At 37.8% G+C, this 10,576-nt stretch overlaps 1 non-coding gene and 1 pseudogene across 1 annotated transcript; one reads left to right on the forward strand and one right to left on the reverse strand.

Moving 5' to 3' along the window:
• The first annotated feature begins 7,106 nt into the window (after positions 1 to 7,106).
• On the forward strand, positions 7,107 to 7,228 carry LOC125996833 (uncharacterized; annotated as a pseudogene).
• A 3,013-nt stretch (positions 7,229 to 10,241) lies between these two features.
• Positions 10,242 to 10,348, reverse strand: LOC125996710 (U6 spliceosomal RNA). The gene has a single exon (XR_007491391.1). It is a non-coding gene; the product is annotated as a U6 spliceosomal RNA (small nuclear RNA).
• Positions 10,349 to 10,576: the final 228 nt, after the last annotated feature.

A 10,576-nucleotide genomic window follows, 5' to 3' on the forward strand; every position in this document is an offset into this window, starting at 1 on the left:
GTTGTAATTGATAGCTAGAATCTTCTCTGGCCAGAAGCATCAGGAACACCTGAGCTTGCCTTTAGCATATGAAGTAGAGGATAGTCTGGTGGACTGAGGACTTTGCTGTGAATGCCAGGTGTAGCAGACACTGTCTAGAGTTGATTAAATTTTAGGATACCCAGCCAGTCTGTGATGGTTCTTGTAGTCCCAAATGATGGGATTGGTGTCAGAACACTAACGCCCAGATCAGCCAGTCCTCAGTGGTTTTTTTTCCCTGAAAAGATTACTAAATGGAAATTTATTACTTATTTAGAGGCCTTAAACTATGAATATGACATCTTTTTTTTTTAATTTTCTAGTACTACCATTGGAAAAAAACAAAAGAAAACAGGTGCAGTTATTTTAGTGATAATTTTAAATTTACTTGATATATCAAAATATTATCATTTAAGCCTTTCATTGATCTGAAATTATTGTGTATTGAGGTATCTTAAACTTGATTTTATATTAAGTTCTCAAACTCTAATATGTATTTTAAATATGTGGCGATTCTGGGTTCAATTAGTTGCATGACAAGTGCACAGTGACTACTGAAGATAGTGGTCACCACATTGGACTATCATCTGGTAGACCATATTGGAATACCATATTGGTCTACCATAGTGGACTGCCATCTGATCTGCCATCTTCCAGATCAGAAAGCTGCCTCCAAATGGGCAATGTTGACAGTGTACATTTTTTGGTCGCTGGCCCTTAGGACAGCATGAACATACACGAGGACTTCTCTGTGTACCCTTTGCCATCAAACAATACTGATTGTGGCCAATGGACCTAAGCTTATCCATTCACCCTTCAGAAAGACATTGCCAAGCTGTTTTTCTCTCTACTTTCTTTTGCTTTTCATCCTCTTATATTTTTCTTCTTTTCTCTTGCCCCTCTTCTTTCACTTTCACTTTCTTTCTCCTTTCTATCTACCTCCTCCTTCTTGTTTTGACAAAGACATATCTTTTCTCCTTGAAGAGGCCACTTGTAAGGCATTATTCTAGTTCCCAAAGAGAATGATTCTCAGATAATCGATTTTGTTTTCTCGTTTACCAGCAGCAGTCTGTCTGTTACCTGAAAGAAAAACCCGAGGAGCAGGCATCTCTGATGAGGTTAGATGTGTTTCCCTATGAAAATCCTCACCTTCCTGCTGTGAATATTTGCTCTCTCTCTAGAGTCTTCTCCTACTTAGGAGTTTTCTTGCATCTTTTACTCTATCAGACAAGACAGTGCTGTAAATTCATCCTTAGGTGTGATTTTTCTCTTCAGAATAACTCCATTATTGTGGCTGCTGGCACTTCACTACCAATTAACGGGGTTGCTTCAACTTTTTGTAGTATTTTCCTCTTGGCGTATTTCTCTCATTTATCACCTTCCATTTCTTATGTTACTGTTACACACTAAACTAAACTCTTCTTTCTGATTTCATCTCAGACTGTGTACCCATAATTTATTTTACCATCAATAAAACACTTCCATTTGCTAACTAGTGATCTTTTAAAAGCAGACATATAACAAGTTATCATTAATCCGTCAATAATTATTTGATTTTTAGTCCTTACATTAACCAGAGAGGTGAGTAGGTGTCTCTATGTTATTTAAGGCTTAATTAAGTGCCAGGGAATAGGCTGTGATGTCAATCAGTAGAGCCTTAGAGTGATGCAGGTGCTTGAAGGAAGTGAGTACCACTATCTTTGAGAGAACTCCTGGAGAGCTGGATGAGGAAGTCTCTGTGCCACGAAGGAAAGAAGGCCAATACTCATTTGTGATAGTGTGACTGGTGAAGTGGAAAAGCAAATGCCATTAAGGCAGGCGTCAAAGGACACATCCCGGGTGGACTAAAAATTAATCCACTTCATATTTGGAGCTTCCAGGTAATTCTAACATACACAGGCTCACGCATCTAAAGTTGTTCTTGCTAAAAATATATCTGCCCAGGAAACATCTGTCTCAAAAAAAAAAAAACAAAACCAAAACAACAAAGGGTGTAGTTTTTTCTCATCATCTTGTCTTCTGCAATTTTCTCATTGGAGGTTTCCTCTATAAGAAAAGAAAATGATAGGCTCTCAGATTTCACCTGCCCCATGAGTAATTCTGAGGCTGGTACTTTGACACCCACCTCTCTAGTATGGTCTATTTCTGGAAGGAAATATGGTGGAAACTTCAGATCTATGGATAGGAAACTGGACACACTGGCTTTTTGTGGATGAAACCATACGTATTTAGCCACTAAATTTGAAACATGCAGAGGGCTGTGGGGCTTTTGTGGGCTTTTTGGTTTTATTTTAAGTAAACACCACCCACATTTTATTTGATGAGTTGGCTTTCCATTTTTTTGAGGTAAAAACACTTACTTGAAAAAAAAGATGGATCATTTGATACTATACAGACACGGTTTTGCAATAAAAGAGAGTGAATTTTCTCAAATATAGTTCACCAGCTAACATTTTACAGGGTAGAAGTCAATCATTTCTTTTTTTATCCTTTATTATCTTTTTTTCCTAAAGAGAGAAATCCCTCTTTAGGAAAATGGAGCATAGTGAAATTTGAAGATGACAATTTTTTTTTCAAAGTTGATGAATATCCATTGGTAAAGAGGAAACGAACTTGTCTTGAATTAAATTGGAAAGGCAAATCAGCAGGGCTTCTTGGTAATTTTTTTTTTAAAGCCACCTACTATTTATTGTTCATTGGAGATTTGAAGAAAATAGAAACACTTTGTTTTGTTTCTCTGTGTGTGTGGGTGAGGGGAGTGATTTTATTAAAGACAGAGGGTCCACTTTGATAGTCCCTAGATAACTTCCTGTGCTTAGGCTGGTTCTAGTCTTACCTGCAGTGGGCCTTTCTATGACACCCTTAGAATGGGAAAGGTTGAATAAACCTAATATTTCTCTTTTGTTCTTTTCCTGTATCAGTGATGTGTCCCCCACAGCCCATGGTTCCACATATAGAGATCTTAAAGCCTGTTGTTTAATTTATGAAATGAAATCCATTTTATAATTAAAGAATTGCTGCAAAGCAATGATTACTTCACCCATTGTACATACCAAAGAGCAGTAGAGGAATCAGTCAGTAAACAAGAAGAGAGACCATCTGAAGCCATTTTATGTGGGATGCTCATGGGGAAGATGCTGACTAGATGCTACTCTGAGATAAGGCTGGTTGATCTGACAGCCAGAGGTGACTGAGGTTCTCTGTGAGGTCCAGAAGACACATCACATATTTTAGTATCTGAACTTCTGCTTATTCCATGTCCTCATGTACTGCAGACGCATGCCATATGTTTCAAGTGGAGATTAGGCCACCACCCATGTGTTGCCATCCTTAACTTGTCTCCTGAGGGCCCATGCTACCTCAGAGCTGGCCTTCCACTAGGTGAAGACACAGAATTTAAGTGGACTCCTTCTTTTTGGGTTCCAGTCATCACAGGGACAGGAACCAGGGCAAGTGTGTGGCCATACAGATGTCTCCTTTATCCCTAAAGAATTTGCTTTGGAAAAAAGTATACCTGTGGTGTGAGAAAGTGAGTTCTGGGGTCTGTTTGGACTCAGAGGCCAGTTTACAGCATATATTTCTCTTTCCATCTTACTCTAAGCTTTACAGTTACATAAATAGCACGCCTGTAATATTTTAGTATTGACATAGATACATGTTTATATTTAAATGATACATACAGTAGAAAGGCAATATCTATACATAATGTAAATTGAATAGATCTGAATAAACTTTGAGTGGGTTTTTAGTTACTTGCATCTAAAGAGCATTTCACAACTGTTTTTAATGGTGTGATTAAATATATCATTCTGTGTGGTCTTACCGGGATCATACAGTCAAGGTGAGACCTGTACGTCCTATCCCCAGGGGCTTGCGGCCTAAAATATTGGGTCCACCTAAATACTCAGGACCATCTGACCCAATTCATGTTGGCTCTTTTAGCAGTTGCTTGGACATGAAAACCTGTGATTCTGTTTTATACATTGGTCCTGTTCTTTCCACTGGTGACCTTATGCCAGATTTAGTGCTTAAAGCATTTATTGACATAAAGTAATGATTTGTGATCTTAGTAATGTACCAGTATTTCACTTCAGCACTAGAGAATGGATTACAGTGATATAATTTTATTCTTGAAGACTTCAACACTTGATAAAATTTTACCCATAATAGCAAGATTTCTTTCTAAGGTGCAAAGTATGAGAGATCAGAGAAGGCAGGTCATAAGGTGTCAGAAAAGAACACATTTTACATTTCAGTGATGTGACTATGACAGGACAATTTCCCCGGGCTCCTGTTTCCTCCTGTGCAAGAGGTCCAGATGCCAAGCGCATGAATGTAGGTGGGTGAGGAGTGAATGCTTAAAACTCGTAAGTCTGCAGCCAAGAATCACTCATGAAATCCTTACATACACCACATTAATCAAACTGAACTCAAGAATTCTTACTTGCACTATTCACAATAGCCAGGCTCTGGAAACAACCAAGATGCCCTTCCACAGATGAATGGCTAAAGAAACTGTGGTACATATACACAATGGAATATTATGCAGACGTCAAGAGAGATGAAGTCATGAAATTTTCCTATACATGGATGTACATGGAATCTATCATGCTGAGTGAAATAAGTCAGAGGGAGAGAGAGACACACACACAGAGTAGTCTCACTCATCTATGGGTTTTAAGAAAAATAAAAGTCATTTTTGCAACAATCCTCAGAGACAATGAGAGGAGAGCTGGAACTTCCAGCTCACTTCATGAAGCTCACCACAAAGAGTGGTGGGTGCAGTTATAGAAATAACTACACAGAGAACTACCATAATCAAGTGAATGAATGAGGGAACTGGAAAGCCTGTCTGGAGTACAGGTGGGGGTGGGGTGGGATGGAGGGAGATTTGGGACATTGGTGGTGGGAATGTTGCACTGGTGAAGGGGGGTGTTCTTTACATGACTGAAACCTAATCACAATCATTTATGTAATCAAGATGTTCAAATAAAGAAGAACAAAAAGAATTCTTGCTTGAGATCTTGACTTATGGGAATGGCTCTTCCAATTAGAAAATGCCTCTATATACTCAATAATTATCAGTTGACATGGGACAGTTTATCTAGCTGTCAACTTCTAGTTGGTAACACAATGTATTTTGTGTCAATGTGTAAAATATAGACATGTGAAGTAAAAATTGACAGTTCCTTACAGTTCCCATCCCTTTACTTTCCAGGGGTTGAGTATTGAGTATAGTAATGGGAGGACACACAACTCCTGATATTGTAAGTAAGTGTTTGCTTGTCTACACATGGTATATATGTGGGCCCATATACTTGCAGAGGTGTGTATGTGTGTGTGGTTGTAAAACTCATGCTTTCCCTCAAAAATAAATGAATGGAGCTGATAAAAATAGTGCACATGTAGGCAAGTATGAATATTTTTATTTCATTGAAAGTCACCAATAAAATAACAGACTTCTAGAGGATGCAAGTCTTTGCCAGTAGCAGATACACTGGACAAAGGACTTGGAGTACTTTACCACTTTTACTACAAGTTAAGGAGATTTTAGTGAACAATTGACTCAGAATTAGGATTATAATTTCAAAGGAAGTGGAAAATCTTCCAATTTCCAAAAACCTATCTATAAAAACATAATTCTAAAATTCAAATTGGGGTATGAAAAAAAGGATTTTTCTTTTTTGTGGTGTATATTTATAAGACCACTAGAGTCTTTTAAGCTTTCCTATAAGAAGTCACAGAAATCTATTAAAAACGGAACAAAAAGATGGTTATCAACATAGAATTATAGTTTTAAAGACATTATAAATTTGAGAAATAAATCAAGAATGATTTATATTGGCTTGTAGCTAAAAGTTTGTTGAAAAAGTTTCTAGCTGTATCTTTGTTAGAAAGATATTAACAATATTTGATAATCCTAAGAATTGTCCTACTAAAATAATCTCTATTTTAAATGCAGTTAAAAAAAACTCAAAGAATTTATGTTATAGTCACTCAGCTATTTCCTGAAACATGGAGCCATTTATATTCAGGACAGTGCTATGTAAGGAAAGATGCTGGTGATGGCAATATCAAATACTGTTAATTACTGGATAACTTTGTTACTTCATGGATTAGTCTCCAAGAATAATATTTACTCATCACACACATTTTGAAAACTTGACATTATTTATTTATTTTTTGGTTTTTGGGTCACACCTGGCAGCGCTCAGGGGTTGCTCCTGGCTCCATGCTCAGAAACCATTCCTGGCAGGCTCAGGGGACCATATGGGAAACCGGGATTTGAACCAATGACCTTCTGCACGAAAGGCAAACGCCTTACCTCCATGCTATCTCTCCGGCCCCAACTTGACATTATTTTTACATTCTTTAGGTAGTGGAAGATTGATGTTACAAGAACAGTATTAGATTTGAACTCAGATCTCTCACTAACATTAAAACCTTAGTTCCATCAGAAAACTTGTTTCAAAGAGAGTTTTTCTTCTTTTCTTCTTTCTTTCTTTCTTTCTTTCTTTCTTTCTTTCTTTCTTTCTTTCTTTCTTTCTTTCTTTCTTTCTTTCTTTCTTTCTGTCTGTCTTTCTTTATTTCTGTCTTTCTTTCTGTCTTTCTTTCTTTCTTTCTTCTTTCTTTCTTTCTTTCTTTCTTTCTTCCTTCCTTCTTTTTTCTCTCTCTCTCTTTCTTTCTCTCTCTCTCTCTTTTCTTTCTTTCTTTCTTTCTTTTCTTTCTTTCTTCTTTCTCTTTCTTTCTTTCTTTCTTCTTTCTCTTTCTTTCTTTCTTTCTTTCTTTCTTTCTTTCTTTCTTTCTTTCTTTCTTTCTTTCTTTCTTTCTTCTTTCTTTCTTTCTTTCTTTCTTTCTTTCTTCTTTCTTTCTTTCTTTCTTTCTTTTCTTTTCTTTCTTTTCTTTCTTTCTTTCTTTCTCTTTCTTTCTTTCTTTCTTTTTCTTTCTTTCTTTCTTTCTTTCTTTCTCTTTCTTTTCTTCTTTCTTTTTTTGTTTAGCAACATGAGGGTGTTTATTTTTCCTTGCACAGTTGCTCGGGTCATTACACACACAAATAATCATTTTCATGTTGCAGAATAAAGTCTGGATGGTCAGGTAGGATAATCCTTACCTGTTCCTTTTTTCAGAGTGCAGATAGAATATGATGATTGTAGTATGCATGAATTGTGATTATCATCTCTTCTTTTGGTTAAATAATTTTTATTATGATCAAAGTTAATTACAAGTCTTCCACAGTCATATTTAAGGTAAATAGTGACAAAAAATTAGGGCCATTACACTATCAGTGTTGACCTCCCTCCACCCCTGTTCCTAGCATGTATCCCATACTTCTCCCCCACCCTTTGCCCCTTGGACTGCTAGAGTAAGAGGTCTTCTTTGTGTATAGCTTGTGGTGTGGTTATCATCTCTTGAGGGGTTTGCGCTCACAACACCCTATTTGCTTCCTATCTGATTCAACCCTATGATCTCTATTCTTCTTGCTAGTTCAGTTCTTCTTACTAGTAGGAAACTATTATTTTCAACTCGCCTGCTTCATTTTCTGTTGTTTTGTCTTAAGTTTCAAAGTATTTTACTAAGTGGTTTTATTTTTCCATAAAGAAAGATCTTGGGGTTTGACAACTAACATGTCCAGAGCCTGTAGTCAAATCTCATGTCAATATGCTTCAAGGATAGAGATACCCTGTATCTATTAGGCCAAGAAATTTTCCTTTCTAATTTCCCCAATGTTTAATGTGCCTATGCAAAACAAAACAAAACAAAAACTTGCCTCATTTGCCCCTTTCTTTTTTCTTTCTTTACTTTTTTCTTTTTCTTTTTATTTATATTTATAGCTTCTAGATAGGGGTTCCCGCCCCTCCTTTTTTTTTTTTTTTACAAAACCATAAAACATAGATCATCTTGTTCTGCCTCATATTTCTATGTTTTCCTACAAATTGAGAAAAAAATTGATGGACCCCAGGGGACGAACAATCTCAGGAGCACCGAGTTGCAATAAAAGATGGTCAGATCTAAATATCCAAACCAAAGTCAACGACAATAGAATCAAGAAGCCCAAACTATAACAAGCTATATACGAAAGGAACCTGTTACCCTAGCAGTCCAGGGGGCTAAGGGTAGAGGTATGGGATGCAAGCTTAGAACTATGGTGGAAGGAGGTCAACACTGGTGGTGGGAATGGCCTTAATTCACTGTCACTATGTACCTGAAATACAACTGTGAAAGACTTGTAATTCACATTCGTCTCAATACAATTTTGTTTTTAAATTTTAGATCTGACCTTTTTTTCCCCACTCATGCTCCTGAGACTGCTTGGCCCCTGGGCCCCTCCACTTTTTTTTCTTTCTCAATTTGAAGGAAGACATATAAATATGAGACAGAACAAAATGATTCAAGTGCTATAATTCTGTGAAAAAGGTGGGAGCCCCTGTCTAGAATATAAATGAAATTAAAAGAAAAGAAAAAAGGGGGGAGAGGGGCAGATGTGGCTTTTTTCCCATTGAAACAGCAAATATTGGGGAAATTAAAAAGAAAATTTCATTGGCCTAAGAGATACAGGGTCACTCCACCTATGAAGCACACTGTCCATAAACTGACTACAGGATCTGGGCGTGTAGTCCAATCCAAAGTTGCTCTTTATGGTCCCAGAAAAAGTTCTTCTCAGTGGCTGTTGTCAAAGTCAGTCTTCTGTAGTTAGAGAACTTGGTTTTTGCACAGGTCCTAGGATGAAGACTAGGAAAAAGTCTTTCTTTGTGGTCTCAGGACAAATTCTGTTGTTGTAGTCAGTCAGGGATCTTGATTCTTGCACAGATCCTAGGATGGAGTATCTTCTGACTTCATCTCACTGTTCGGTGGTGAGGAAGGACAACCTGCCCTTAGATCAAGTGTTACTGTTTCTTTGTCATCAGGGTGTCTTTAGGACCTACTCTGGAGCAGGTTGGTGCCAGGGTGGCATTCAGACCTCCCCCAGGGGGAGTTTGATTCCTGGAACTGGTGCCGTAAACTGTGCCAGTATCAATGTTGGTATGTGAGGTTCGGGGTTGGACAGTTGATGTCTGATTCATTGAGGTCTAAGTCAAGTCCTATGGCAAATGCTTAGGGTGAATGGCAGCCCTGCCTTATAAAATAGATGTTTTCCTATCCCTATTAGATAAGAACTTTTTTCTATATGTAAGATTTCCTTAGTGTGCCTATGCAAAAAGAAACAATGCCACATGATACTCCTGGTGCATGTGGGGGTAAATTTAACAAGCTAAACAATCTCTATAAACTGATTTTAACCTGATCTTACAACCCAACCAAGACTTTTCTACAAGAATTTCTTACTACATAAGCAGATCCAAAGCAGGGATATACCTCTGTATATGAAAATAGACACTAAAAATTATAACTTTAAGGAAATGCATCATCAGAAACATACAAAAACACACAGACATCCCCTTTAAGTCTTTTAAAATAGTTGGGGGTGTAGAATCCAGAGCACAGTTTCCTCCCATCCCATGGTCTTGCAGAGTCTGAGAAATACTTCACAGAAGTCAGGAATCAGGTAAAGTCCTCAAACTGAGGGTCTCTTGAGAGTTGAATTGCATAGCAAGCAACGGTCTACAGTGGGGGGAAGTGTGAAAAAAAGGGCTGTATAGAATGGGTCTGTGGAAGTGGTGCCTGCAAGTTCTTCCCAGTGCAAGACAGAGCAGGCTGGGGCGTGTCCTTTCACTTTGGGAGTTGGCAGGCCTCTTGCTGGGGGTAGGGTGAAATTTTCAATCCCTGAGGAGTTAAGAACTGAGGGTAAAGAGGGTTAAATAGGGGGAAATAGAGGATCAGGGTTGAGGGGGTGAGAGGATAGAAGAGAATTTGTAAGGTGGTAGATGAGGTGAGGAGGAGGGATATTATCAAATAGAAAGTATATACAATATAGGCAGGAATTATGTACAATACAGATTACAGCACAAAGGAATCCACCATGTTCACACAGAAAACGGAGATTTATTTGGAGGTTACAGTTGAAGGACTGACCTTTATGGAATGAGTCAGAGCTCTTACAAAAATTGAAGCAGGTGTGTGTGTGTGTGTGTGTGTGTGTGTGTGTGTGTGTGTGTGTGTGATGGGGAGGGGGTTCCAGTATCTAGGAAATTCATCAATGGCAGGGATAAATTTTGCTAGATAAAAGATTCTGGAGTTAGATTGTGCATAGAGCACAATATTTTCTTTTCTTTTCTTTTTCTCTTTTAAATATGGAATGCTTCACGAATTTGCATGTCATCCTTGCACAGGAGTCATGCTAATCTTCTCTGTATCGTTCCAATTTTAGTATGTGTGCTGCCGAAGCGAGCACGCATGGAGCATTCTTAGAACAATCAAAAATTTCCTGTCAAGGGTACTAAGCAATATGAGAGTGAGCTCTGTAAGAGGAGTCCTTCCCCATGACTTATCGTTTACCATGTCTTGAACATCCAGATTCCTTTCCTGGAAGCAAATTGACCATGTGGACATTGTGATCTAATAATAAACTAGCTTGGTTTAAAAACAAAAACAAAAACAAAAACAAATTGTGAAAACACAG

This window comes from Suncus etruscus, chromosome 18, assembly GCF_024139225.1.
Source record: "Suncus etruscus isolate mSunEtr1 chromosome 18, mSunEtr1.pri.cur, whole genome shotgun sequence".
Lineage (NCBI taxonomy): Eukaryota > Metazoa > Chordata > Mammalia > Eulipotyphla > Soricidae > Suncus > Suncus etruscus.